The following is a 13,729-nucleotide window of genomic DNA, read 5'->3' on the forward strand; positions in this document are numbered from 1 at the left end:
AAACAAGCAAAACATATAGTTTAGAATATAAAGTAGCATACAGAAAGGTCTTGAAAAGAGAATTCACCTCCACCTCTCAAAAAGTGCTACCTTATTTGAAAGTGACGCTTGAGGGAAGCATTGTACCTCTTAATGCAGAGCCATTAAATTGCCACTGTTCTAGAGGTACGCTTTGTCATGTAGCACTGAGACAAATCTCTTTATACAGGTTGACTACAAATTTTCTGAACTGCAATATTTAGTAATTGGGAAGTGTCAGAGAGCTGTGTTTTACTGTATTTTGTCACTGTCCTCAATATTTGGAAAAATAATACATAAGTCCTCAATCATTTAAGCTCAGTAATGTCTTAATAAGTATTTGTATTTTTAGTCATAATAGCAAAAGAGAGTACTGGTATTGAGTTGGTGAAAAATACCGTTGTTGCAATCCTTCTGTCCATGCCTTGCTTTAAGCATGGTGGTTATTAGTGGGAATTCCAGGATATTTTCTCTGACTATGCAGAATCTGACTGCCCTCTATAGCACAGCTGGCAGATATATCCCTAACTCCATAAAAAGCCTAACTTATCCATTACTGTAACAGTCAAGTACATTAGGGCTTAGCAGGTGTGGAAGAATGCTGAATTAGAATAGTCAAGCCTTAGATTTGGAACAAAGGTTTGGAATTAGTAGCTCAGATAGAAATAAATCTCATTGGCTGCACTAGCAAGGTTAACCACACCCAAATTTACTAAAAGCAATGCTGTTTAAATTCACTAATAATAACAGCATGACTAGATCCTCATCCTTCTCTCTGAACATAAATTCATACTGTTTGCTTATCTTAAAAGTTAATTTATTATGTCTTATTTTTACCATGATCCTGAATTCTCATGCTAATTCTAATGTTAAATTTTGTGTTCGTGGGAAGACCTTAAGGAGGATTTAAGACCTTAATGTAGAATTTCCAGGTCTTTAACATACTTGCTGGGTAAAGTTAAAGTAGGAAAAGAGAAGACAGCTTTGTGGAAGTAGTTAACTACAGTATCCCAAGTGGTTTTCCAACACTGATCATTTTTGGTTTTTACCAAAGAGGTATGTAGGCAATAGTAGATAAAATAAGTGTAGTGTTTTTTTTTTTTTTTTCTAAGGAAGAGTTGTGAAAGTTTCCAAGAGCTGGTTCTCTTAGTAATGCCAGCTCTTTATAGGACTTGATTCTGTCAGGCTTTGAGCAGTTATTTAAATGTGAGATGGAGGAGTTCAGAAGTTATCTCAGGGGGTACAATCTTGCAGAATACATCTTCTTTCAATTTATGATCAAAGTGATCAAGATATGAACATGGAACCTTTTAAATTTTGCACCTTTTTATAAAAATTATGCTTTTCATTTTAGAATTCTTATACAGTGTCACTGAACTATTATTGTAAACTGTCATGTCTCTGTAGGTTATGAAAAGAAAGCAAACATTCTGATGTAACCACCCTGTTTCTTTATGGCAAATGCCCTCTTCATTATGATTTGGTCACCACTAGAATTGTGACCTTTTCAGGCAAAATACCAGGTTTTTTTCTCTACCCTTATAGCACACTCTTGAGTTTTCAGTAAGTACTAAGTGCTTGCAGCAAATATCAAAGAAAAAAAGTAAAGTGAAAAGTCTTCTGTCTCCAGAACAGACGTGTTAAGGGATGAGAGTAAAATTAGTTATCAAGTTGGTCAAGACAGGAGGTCAGAAGAACATTGTTATCATTCTCATTCTGTCCAAAACTAGCTAACAGATCACCTAACAGTGAGAAACTATTTTCTACAGTGGCCTATTCTGTTCCCATAATTCATGTTCATTTTCTAATGGCCCAGTAGTTGACTAGACCTGCAAATAGAAGACAAAGGGATCATAAACTCTCTTACATAGTCAAGGATGTTGACAAAGAGTGACTCTATTCACACCATCTCCTGGGGAGATGGCTTGGACTCTAGCTTGGCATTTAGAAGGGTGCTGTAGTAGCTATCAGAACTGTAGCATATAAGCAGCGGGAAATTAGCAACTTAAAAGAGGGAGAAGTAAACACCTCTGAAGGGTCTCTGTTTTCTCAAATGTTAAAGTTAACTGGGTATTTTACAAGTATCTGATCATATAAAAGCAGGAAAGGACAGATGTGTGAAAAAATACTGGATAAACTAAAGGAAAGTCTACCTCATTCTTCTCTAAAGGTTTTGTAGAAGCACAATTAAGTGCTCCTAATGGCATTGTTACGTACAGACCATCTGGCATGCAAGAAACACTTTATATTTGTATGTCTATAAATCCTGTAATAACTGTATTTTGCTGGCAGTAGAAACAGTCAACACTCGTTGCAGTTTTCCTCATCAAATCTGTTATGCAATGTTTCTGTCTTCAATAAAGGAATTTAATGGGCACCTGTTTGTGGCATGTTACGAAATCATCATTGTTGAGTACAGCTAGCTGAAGTGTAACTATCCCTTAGATAGGACCTGTTACAAAATACACTCTTGAAACTTGGATTAAAAGAAAAAAAATAACCAAATAAAGTGCTGTATTTAAGAACAACAGAGCAAGATGCAAGTCGTGAGGGATAAGTTAACTCTATAGTCAAAATGCAAAGCCCATATCCTGCCTTCTGGCTTGCACCAAAGTCTAGGGCTATTGACACTCAGAGGGAAGAACGAGGCCTTACCGATGGCAAACATGCAACTACCCTGCCAAGCCCGTAGGCTCAGCCAGTTGTTTCACTTACGGTAAAATGCTGGCCAACAAATCAAGCAGCAAAACTACCTACATGCTAACCATGTTGTCGTGAAACAGCTTTTAACATGCTAGGACTATGTATTAATAGCAGTGATTGAATACAGGCCCCAGGGTTTTGGGTAATGAACAAGGGAGAGACCCCAAACCAGTTTTATACTTCTAGCATGTCACAGAGCGGTTTTGAACAGTCATTACTCTGAAGTGTGTCAACCAATGAGAAGCCCTTAGAAGATGGAAAGCGCTGAAAAGTGAATGTCATTAAAACTTCGACATTTTTCATGTGTAGTAGCTGTATTTACCAAAATACTTGACGTATTCACCCTTTTCAGTGCAGGGAATACTGTCATTAAAGGTAGTGCTGATCCATGCTGTGGTAAAGGACGCACCAGGATAGATTTTCCGTCTGGTTTGGTTCTCGGTGACTTGGGAGAAGGCTGACGTAGACGCAAGTCACTTTAAAGAAACTGTGGACAGGTAAGTACTAAGAGTTGTTAATTACTAGAAGAATGAGCCTAACATGTCAGAATTGGACTTCATTCCTTTATTTTGGCCTCTCCACTTTCATGCTAAGGGAAACTTTCTTAACTGTATCTCCAGCACTGAGCTTCAGTAAGACAGCTTTCAAAACTTGCTTATCCAAACTAGTAATAATTTGAGGACTGATCCTACAAGGTGCTGAGTGGGCTTCAGAGACAGATTGACCAGTGCCTTTTAGCAACACTTTTAAAGACCTCTTTTTTTGCTCCCTTTTGAAACATCTCAGTAGCTGGCAATAGTTCTGTTCAGCAAAGCTCTTGTCACAGTACCAGCACCAGCACTGTGTTCTTGGAGATGGAGAGAATCTGTTCTGAGAACTCTGATCTGGGATTCATAGCCTGGCAAAGTTGATGTTGTGGTGAGACGCTGGAACAGGCTGCCCAGAGAACCTGTGGATGCCACATTGCTGGAAGTGTTCAAGGCCAGGTTGGATGGGGCTTTGAGCAACCTGGTCTAGTGGAAGGTGTTGGGTTGGAGCTAGATGATCTTTAAGGTCCTTTCCAACCCAAACCATTCTATGATTCTGTGATGTAACCAAAAAATGCTTTATCCTTCCCTTTTAAAACATAAGGAAAAAAACTGCATTCTGTACATATAAACAGGGCAAGGAAAAAAGTTGGGTGTTCCGATATAGGCAGTCAATGTTAGAATTAGAAATGCCAGTTTTGAGGGTATATCAATAGAAGTGTGAATTTCAGTTTTTCTTCTTCCTTTCCGTTTGCTCAGTGCTGTGATATTGTGGCATCACAGTGGTGATTTTAACAGAGCTGCTAAAGAATTACCTTGTTGCCAAGAAGAGCAAAATTTTCTGTAGTGGCACCTTTGTTTTTCTGGATGCTTCTCTGAGGAGGAACTTGTAAAAGCAAATATAGAATGTGGAAGGTGTCTACTTCTCTCTTTCCCAAGGGCATGATTTTTAATGCCAGGTAAGAAAATGTTTGTCCTGCTCTACCTGCAGGTGGTATTATATTGGATCTGTACAAATTTAGAATATTAACTTCTGAGCATCACCAGTGCCAGATTCTGTAAGACAAAACTGTTTATATTAACTCATATATGTTCTTGTGAGTCATTCGAAGAAATTGTGTTCTTCTGAAGCGATTTCAGAACAACCTCTGGTTTATAACTTTTTTTTCCCATCTTGCTCATGGAATATTTATTTTCAAAGTTTCGACTTTGGTTAATTTATGCTTTTAGTGGTATATAGGCACTTACCCTTTAATGGCAGTATAGGCTAACATTTTTAGAGGAGGTAAAGAGAATGCATGTACAAAGAAAATATCGTAACCAAACTCTGTATTTGTGAGATAAATACCTGACTTTAAAGAATAAGCAAAATCCCAAATGTTTAAAATGGATCATTTCTAACCACAGGCTATGTAAAATGCATCTGCACCTTAATTTTAGACACTTTGTGTATTTTCAAATGGAGTTAATAATGAAATATTTTATCTTATTGGGTGGCGTAACAGTTACATGTCTAAGGCACATATGTTTCAAACAAAAGGCCAGTCAAGTCAATACTGACCTGATGTAATATCGATGAAGCAGGTGTTTTATAAATGCTCAGTGAGCGGGATGGTTATCTTCAGTACACAGTGTGTACTCAAGGACCCCTTTGGGCCTGCCCAAAGGCAGGTGTAGGTAAAGCCCCAGTCTAGATGATGCCTGTGCAGTTGAAGCCGTGTTGTGATACAGAATCGTGTGCTCTGCAGGCTTGTTTGTGTCAGGTGATTTTATACCTGTCCTTTATACATATAGAAATTACATACATGGTGGGAGGCTGCCACTACCAGAAACTCTGTCACCTGTAAAACAGCTAGGGCTGTCCTGACTCTCATTTTGGCAGGGATGAAATTCATGTAGCGTGCCACACATAAGCTGAAAATGAAGACTCTGACTCACCTGTGTTTTAGGTGGAGTTTACGTAGATCATCACCAAGCAGAGCCAGTGGAAACAGTAATTTCAGTGGAAACCTCAAGTGGTATTAGCTGAGAGCCTAACTTGAGATGGCCTTGGTGCTCCAAGCACGGTGAGGAGAATGGCTCCACTCTTCTGTTCCCAGCTGCTCTGTCTGTGACCTTCCCTTTCTGGCACTGCTGGCACCAGAGCAGCTGCGGAGTGACCAGATCACTGCTTCACCACAGAATGGGCGAAGCATACGCACATGCACAGGAAGAGCAGGACTGCTCTTTTGGCCATGGCAGAGTTTTTAAGGAGGTGAAGAAGTTAAGGAGTTAAGAAGCCATGCTCATATGAGATGTTAGGATTTGAATATCTCCCAGGTGCTAGCCACTTTTATTATGGCAATTAAACTTGTTATGCTCCAGACTTTGCTTAAGTCATTCCTGAATTCTGGGTTCCTTTTTTTTTCTTCCTTTAGCTCATACAAGACTTGTGCCTGAGCAAAGACTTTAATGTTTGCTTTACTGTGAGGGTCCAGGTCAGAAAAGAAAGAAACTTCTGAAGATTTTTTTATCTTTATCATAAGATCATAGCTGAAAACTGATTAGAACAAAAATAGTGAAAAACAGTGCTTAAAAACATGAAGAAATATGCCACAGATCAGACTACTGTCCCAGTATCTTTTACCTCTAGGGATGGGGTTCTGACCATCCCATGGCTCTGGATCCTACCAGCTAAGATTCACAGTTCTCTTAAGCGCTTATAAACTTAACATCGTTCCCTTCCTCCATCACAGAGTCTGTCCTTATTTATATCATGCAAAGAACATAAAATGTGTGGTTTATCAGCTGTCTTGAAAATGTACTCTCACAGATACCACCTTCTTAAGCATGACTTGTCGCAGAGGTTCCATTTGCTATTCCCTCCCTTTGCTATTCCCTCCTGTTGCACATGGAATATTTTTATGGCTCTTGAGGAAAAAGAGTTGAGTCTGAGCTAAACTCAAGGTTAGAAATCCTCTCTTATCCCTGCTGCCAATCAGTTTTCTACAGAGAGTTCTCCCTATAAGGGGTAAGGTCAGTAACTCACTGGTGGGGAGAGACCCCATCTGTCTTGTACTTGGTGCGATCAAAATGCCTACTTGGTTGTCAGCTGGCAGCAATCTTCACACTGCTTGCAAAGTCCTTGCAAAGTCATTATGAGGATTGTGAAGGTGAGACGAGTTGGTTATCCATGTTCCGTTGCCTTATTAAGAGAAATTACTTTTCCTCCTGCTCTGCTTTTTATCTTCATCTACCACTGATGATAGTGTTAGGCTGGGGAGTGCTAATAGATGCTATCAGGCAAGTCATTAATCCAAAAATCTTCAGATTTTTCAATGGCTATGCCAAGGACTTTGCAGAGTTTGTAGCCTCTGTATGTGTTAAGATGGAGAGCAGAGAAAGGTAGTGCTGCGCTTGCTTTTCTGAAGGAGCAAAGAAGCACAGTTTTGGAAATGTAGAGTTTATTTGCATGGCACATTTGAGGTTTCCTGAATGAGGAACCTACCTTTTGCTGCTTGGTCCCGTCATATTCCTGAAATGAGAGCTTCTTTTTAACGAATAAACAGACTAAAGAAATTATATTACCTAAATTCATTGCCTGTATTTTTGCTGTCATGGAAAGAATCTGGTGAGACCTCACATGCTGGTGCATCTCTCCCTTGTACAGCATGACCTCCAAAAGAGGCAAAGCATTTTTTTAGTTATTATTATTTCAGGGAGAGGAGAGTACAGTTTGTCAGCTTAGGTAGAGGTTTATTTAACAATATGTGCATGAAAGCCTTGTAACTGACACTGGCGTTATGCATATGAGCCATAACCAATCAGCAGATTCTTTAGGTCAGATGGCTGCTCTGTTTGTGAAAGATAAGTGTATTGAGTTCCTATCTTGCAGCTCCTTGCTTCTGCATAGGGGAATCTTATGAGCTTGACTGTACCTCTTACAGCTGTTTAGCTCTCAGAGCCCCTTGGAAGGATTCTGTTTGTTGGTCTACACGCTGGTATGCCTGAGCACCACAAATGAGAACTCCTTATTCAACATTTCATTTCCCATTCCAACAAAAGGAGAGCAACATCTGTACTATTTCTCCATTTTTGAATACGTGTAATACTGGCAAGATTTTTCAGTACTAAGATAACATCAACTCAGAAGTTAAGAGAGATGTCACTAAGGCTAAAGTTCAGGCTGACTAAAGGGAAATTCCCCAAGTTTTACAGGATAAGATCATATTTAAAACACAAACTTTATTTTCTGAATATATAAGTATATCTGCCAAACCTCACAGCTCCTTTGTGGCAACTTTTTCCTGGAAAGAGAAAGTATCATGAACAAGCCTCTATTATCTGATACTATGATTTAAGCATCATGAGGGAGAGCAAACAATGTCTGACCAGGTGAAACTCTTATTTAAGTCATATACAAAGTTCAGGGCAAAATTCATCTACTGTTGAGTTGTTTAACCTGCTTAACGTTTTTTTTTTCTCTGATAAAATATATATTGTCAGGAAAAATAATTTTGTGTCTCTGTATAGCTGGTAGACAGAAAAAGGTATGGGTTTCATTTAAAAAAAGAAAAGTAATTTTTCAGGGAAAAAAGAAAATTATGACCCACAGATCATTAGTAATCAAGCAAGTATATTTTAACAATTACTATTTCATTCTTAAGGTGATAAGTTTGAGATCTTTCACAGGAAAACTGAAAATCAAACTGCAATTACAGTAGATTGCTAAACCCATGCTGGCTTGTAATGATTTATTTTTAAAAGACACTGCTTCTCTTAGTTTCCTCTGCAGTGCGTAATATAAGTTTATCAGATGAGACATGATTTTCATTAGGGAAAAATTATAAGCAATCTGGAAAGGAAGAAAAAATTAGCGTTTACCCTTGATCAGTTCCTTTCTGTGCCTTTGAGCAAGGCAGGTAACTCTCCTAGCTCCTATTTTCCAGCTGTAAAATGTGGGCAATATTTCTCAGCAAACTGAGAGACTCCTGTGAGGATAAACGCGTGACAGGCTGTATGATCAATGAGCAATGGAGGGCCATATGGACCCGAAGACATATTCCACCATGGCCGCCTTCTCCACATTAATTTGTAATAGCGTGCTTACTCTTTCAATTAAACCTTACAATCACATTTCTGCCAAGCTCAGTGTTGCTTCCAGTTTCAGTGAAACTTCGCAAGCTGGAACATTGCCTACAGCTGACAGTGACATTTAAATGCAAGAAAATCAAGCTTATGCATGGCCAAACCTTCTATAATTCCAGGCCTTATCAGTCTATGGTGTTGATTCCGGTTTAAACAAATAAACACCCGGCTCATTTTCACCTAACCTTGGAAGAATTTGAATTGCCTAGGTGTTCCACTTTGAATCCCAGGTGAAATCTGGGATTACGAATGCTCAAAAGCAAATTAACTATGCCAACAACAGGCATCTGGGCACAGTGCTCTGTTTTTGCAAAAGAGTGCCTGGCCACCCAAAATTTCAGCCCTTCTCCTTTGTGCACGAGGCCCAAACACAACTTGGACGTCAGAGGAGGGAGGCAAGCTGCAAGAGGAAGGACTTTGGAAACTGTACCAGAAAGTCAAGTTTCTGTGCCCCCGTGTTTAGTGGCCATATTTTTTGCATGCAGAGTTTTCTTAATTGAGGGCCAGCTGTTTTGGAAGTACGAAGTTCTTCTGTGTTACTAAGCAGCATAGAGTAAAAGAACCCACACAGGTGAAACTTGAAGCATTTACAGCGTTTATTTCTGTGATCTTGACCCAAGCCCACACAACCAGGAAACCCCACAGCCATCTGTGGAAAGAACAATACATTGATTATTGCTTAGGAGAGAAAAGACGGGCCTGAGTTGCGGTTCACTGACTTAACCAAGACCTTTCTGCTCCAGAACTGCCTGGCTGCATGTGCAGTTCATATGTGCAAGAGCCCTTTGGTGCCTGTGTGTTCTTGAAGAACTGAGCATTGTGAACGTTGACCTGGCCATGGCAGGCCGGGATGGGGTCAGCTCTGCTTGCTGTACCTGCAGGAGAGTCCACAAGGAGGTTTTTGGGCAGCTGCCTTCTGGCTTCTTTGTGTAGCATCATTTGTATTTAGCTGACCAGATAATCTTTGGGTGTACAAGGTGAGGTAAAGTGGCTGAGATACAGAAAGTAAGACCCACGCTGGGTCTCTTCCTGCCTGCCTGCAAGTGAACTATTATTTTTTCCTGCTTAAATGCACTCTGTAGCCCTGGTTTAAAAGAAAAAAAAATGTAACCAAAGATTCCTCCATGACCTCCACTGCAGAAGTAAGAGCTGACATCTGCCCTGGAGCCTCTGCAGTCAGTATCTATTACATTAATGTCTGTATCTTGTCCCTGCTTTGGCTTTTCCAGGTTAATGTGATTTTCAAATGTCTGAGCTGCAGGATCATTCATTCCCTGATAAAAGACAGAGCTCCCAACTTTTTTTTCATTTAGCTTGTGCCTAAAACCTGCCTTGTCTCCAGCAATCAGGTTGTGACCCCTCTGATTTCCACTGACAGAATGACTCTAGGTTGTTTATCACAATTTTAACTTTCCAAGCATATTATTCTTTTAAGTTTAGATGCTTGATTAGATCTTTCTTCTTACCTGAAGAAAGATGTCCATGGAGGGATATGTGCAGTTCTCCCCCCAACTGGAAACTGTAAGGAATGTGAGAAGTGTTGCCACTTTTCATGCACAAAAGAAAAAAAAAGCCCTCTGTATTTTCAGTTCACGGTAACTTCCTCTCAGTAAACACAACACTGCCAAAGAACAGTAATCCTCTGTGGGGTAGCAATGGATTTTCAGACCCGCTTTACATAACCACCCTTCCACCCTGCTTACAACCCAAGTGTGATATACTGTGTTCTTATGTCTATGCTTAGGTGCGTTTTATCGGCACAGGCATGCAGCTGCAGCTCTACCAATGAAGCTGCATTATTTGTTTATATAGTAAGACCATACCTAGCCATGTCCCCACACAGGAGAAGTTATACCAGGAAAAGCACATTTTTGCTGGAACAACAGATTCATTTGGGTGTTCGGTTGGCACAGCTATGCTGGGGAAATCAGAGTTCACCATGCTCCTAGTTGGCATTGCTGTTAGCAGAAGTTTGGAACGGAGTCGTAGTCCCACAGGACTCTCATAGCTCAGGAAGAACAGATTGCCTTTAAACTTACTGATCCCAGGCAACTCAGGTCTTTGGTGTTTTCTTGACAGCCCTGGGAGCTTGTGTGAGTTAGAACAGGCTTTTGCAGAGCTTTTGTAATGTACTATGTTTTGTTTTAAAGTAGAATACCCCTCCGCGCATAGCCACTTCTACCGCATTACTTATAGGAGCAGATTTGAGTACTGCCTTCTCCAGAAGATCATTTGTAACCGTTTTTACTGTAATGCATAACTGGTTATTTACCTAATCTGAGAAGTTTACTAACAGATAGGGAAATTGGATCTTGTTCTGGTTACCTTCCCATCTTTAAATCTGGTGCAGGAAAAAGTCCAAAACAAAAAGAACATCCTCCTTGTCCCCTACCACCCAGTACCCTGTCCTCAAAAAGAAAAACGAAACAAAACAAACAACCCACAAATACAGAGAACAGAAGTAGAGTGTATTTCAACACGAAACTGTCTGTATCAGTCCTGCCAAGAAACACAACAGTATTAATTCATTTTGTACTTATTGAAAAGGTTTTGTACTATGTTTCTTCCAAGCCAAACAGAAACTGTAATAAGATCTTTCTTATGCTGAAATAATGTACAAAGGGGAGCATTTGAGAGATTCTACCTAAGAATGGACCACAGTCATCATCATCCCATGAGTGCTACCCTACAAGTTTAGTTTCTTATGTCACATTCTCTACTTTTCCATCAATTCACCACAGTAGTATTCAGGTTCATAGTAATTTTTAATTCTTTTCTATTTGAATTTCAGCCTGCCATTCACTTTTCAGTCTTCATGCTGGTCTGTTCAGTTACATTCTCCTGGTGGGAGGATGCCCTCAGCAGACACAGGGCAGCGTTACTGCTCCTGAATCCTCTGTGCTTGTCTCCCAAAAAGGTGATGAATTGGACAAGTGGCTTTGTACCCCGGCTGCTCCTACTGTGTGCCAGAGCTGGGTGAGTGGGTTGGTGTCCTGTCAAGCACACACTCCTCTGCTCCAGTGTCTCTTCATCCCTCTGGGGCCTCTGTCTGAGCACTGGTACTGATTTGCCAAGTAGACGTAGTAGACACTAGTAGTGTCTGTCTTGCCTTGTCCTTTATATTGCACTAAATTAGAGCTGGCCAGTGGATGGGACGGATCTAGACCATAACAAAGTTTTACTGTCCCCTTCTCTCCTCCTGGCAATGCTGGCAGCACAGCCTGGGTGCTGCCACTGCTCTTGTAAAGCTCTGGGGTACAGGGAGAGGAGATGGGCATAGAATAGACAGCCAAAGTCAAAGCTGCCAGGCCTGGCTCAGCGTCAGGGCCATGTGAACCAGCCTCTGTTCTCTAAACACACAGGGGAAATGAAAGCGGCCTCCTAACTTCTGGGCAGCACTGAGAAATTATCTGGGCTACAGTATATTAAAATGAAGGAATCGCAGAGTCTCACGGAGAACATTCCTGAATTTGAGTTATCTAATTCTCATTTTGATTTCTTGCTCACCCTTCTCTTTTCTTTGTGAGGAAAAAGAGATTTTATTCTTTTACAAAAAGCAAGAAGCTGACTACACAGTTTATGTTGATTCTTTAGAATCAGTAGCATAGCACAACCCAAAATCATGAATCAGATCTTCTGACCCATCAAGACAACCTTAAAAATCATAAGCATATTTTGCAAAATAAACCAAACATTTGGGTCCCTCTTTCTTGGCTTTTCTGTTTTCAAACTGCCTTGTACACATATTTCACCTTTCCTCTTTATCATATGTGCTAAAACATAACATTTTAAATTACTTTTTTCCTGTCTTCAGCATGTAGAGCTTTAAAAAAGCCTACCAGGTATTATGGAGCTTGCACTAAAACACAGGCAGCTGTTTACACTGTATCAGGTATTTTTTCTAGCAGTTTTAAGATGTCTCTATGGCCGCAGTCAATTTGGAGTAGCATTGCTCATCTTTTTTCTCATCTCTTATCTCTCCTTTTCTCAGATATCTTTGCAGCCATATCTGTTGGTGATATCACAGAGTTCGACAACATGCTTATGGTCTTTGCAGATTGTGTATAGCAGCACTTTGGTTTAATAAACGCTTCCAGATGTCTACCCATATATCTTACTAGCTTTAATTGTCATCACCACAAACAATCTCTACCTTTCTGTGAAAAAGATTTCAATATCAGTAGTTGTTTACAGTGAGAAGCAGAGATTAGCAGTATTATAACCTGGCGCTAACATGTCGTGCAACTAACACACATCACTTCAGATGTACTCAAAACGTTATACATGGGGCTGTGAGAAGACCCAGCATTTGCACCTGTCGTTCAAATCAACATGTTACTCTCCAGCCTTTGTCTCTTCAGAGGATTTTTCAAAATTCTTGTCTTATTAAGGGTATGAATTTGTAAATTATTTAATTCCATGCAGGTAAAGGTCCCAAGACCTTTGACAAGGATATAACACTCAGCTTCTTTAATGTCTCTTCAGAAGCGTAGTCCTGTCCCCACCAGCCACCAATGCTGACCACATCTTCTCATTCTCAGGTTCTTGGGGTGTTCCTCAGCTGCAGCTGAGCTCAGAGGGGTGTGCTTGCCTTTAAGATTACTGGCTTCTTTCACTTTGTTTGCTCACAGTCAGGAAGGTGGTACAGCCAGAGTTGCCACAGATTTGGGCTACAAACTGAAAATAAAGAGACCAGCTTTAGAGTTTGTCTGTAGTAAATATACAGCTTAGGAGACCGTTACAAAAATACCAGCAGGGCGACAGGTAGAGAAAAAGATTACTGCCATAGTATTTCAGGATGAACTTTAATTAAGAAATTTCATGAATCTTACAAGAAAGCTGGTTTTCACAATATTTCCAGGTTGAAGAGATTTTCTAGGGTCACACCACAGACTTATAGATGTATTTTCTAGAAAAGGCTTTAACCATCACTTCCAAGTAGGAGAGTTTCTGCCAGCCGTGGGGATGCTTCTGCTGGATTTCAGGAATCCCTCAGCCGCGGATGTTGTCGGAAAGCGCCTTTCTCACATTCTTACCAAACCAGTGTTTTACTACTTAGCAATAGATGGCGCTAAATTTCCACCTTTTCAGCACTGCGAGCCAGAAAATGTATTTGAAGTAATTAGGCCTGCAAGATAACACTTAAAAGGGTTACTGCTGAAGTTGATGAAAGTGTGTGGGCATAGAGAGGCAGGAGCGCCAAGATGCTTCACCAGCTGGAGAAGTCTTAGGTGAGATAGTCTGGCTGCCAGAACAGGCTGCCAAGATAGTCAAAGGGAAGGAGCCAGGAACGGAGAGCGATTTGCAAATTCTTGAGAACAGCTATCACCATCCTCTTGCTGGCTGGGTCAGGT

This window comes from Columba livia, chromosome 1 (genome assembly GCF_036013475.1).
Source record: "Columba livia isolate bColLiv1 breed racing homer chromosome 1, bColLiv1.pat.W.v2, whole genome shotgun sequence".
Classification (NCBI taxonomy): domain Eukaryota; kingdom Metazoa; phylum Chordata; class Aves; order Columbiformes; family Columbidae; genus Columba; species Columba livia.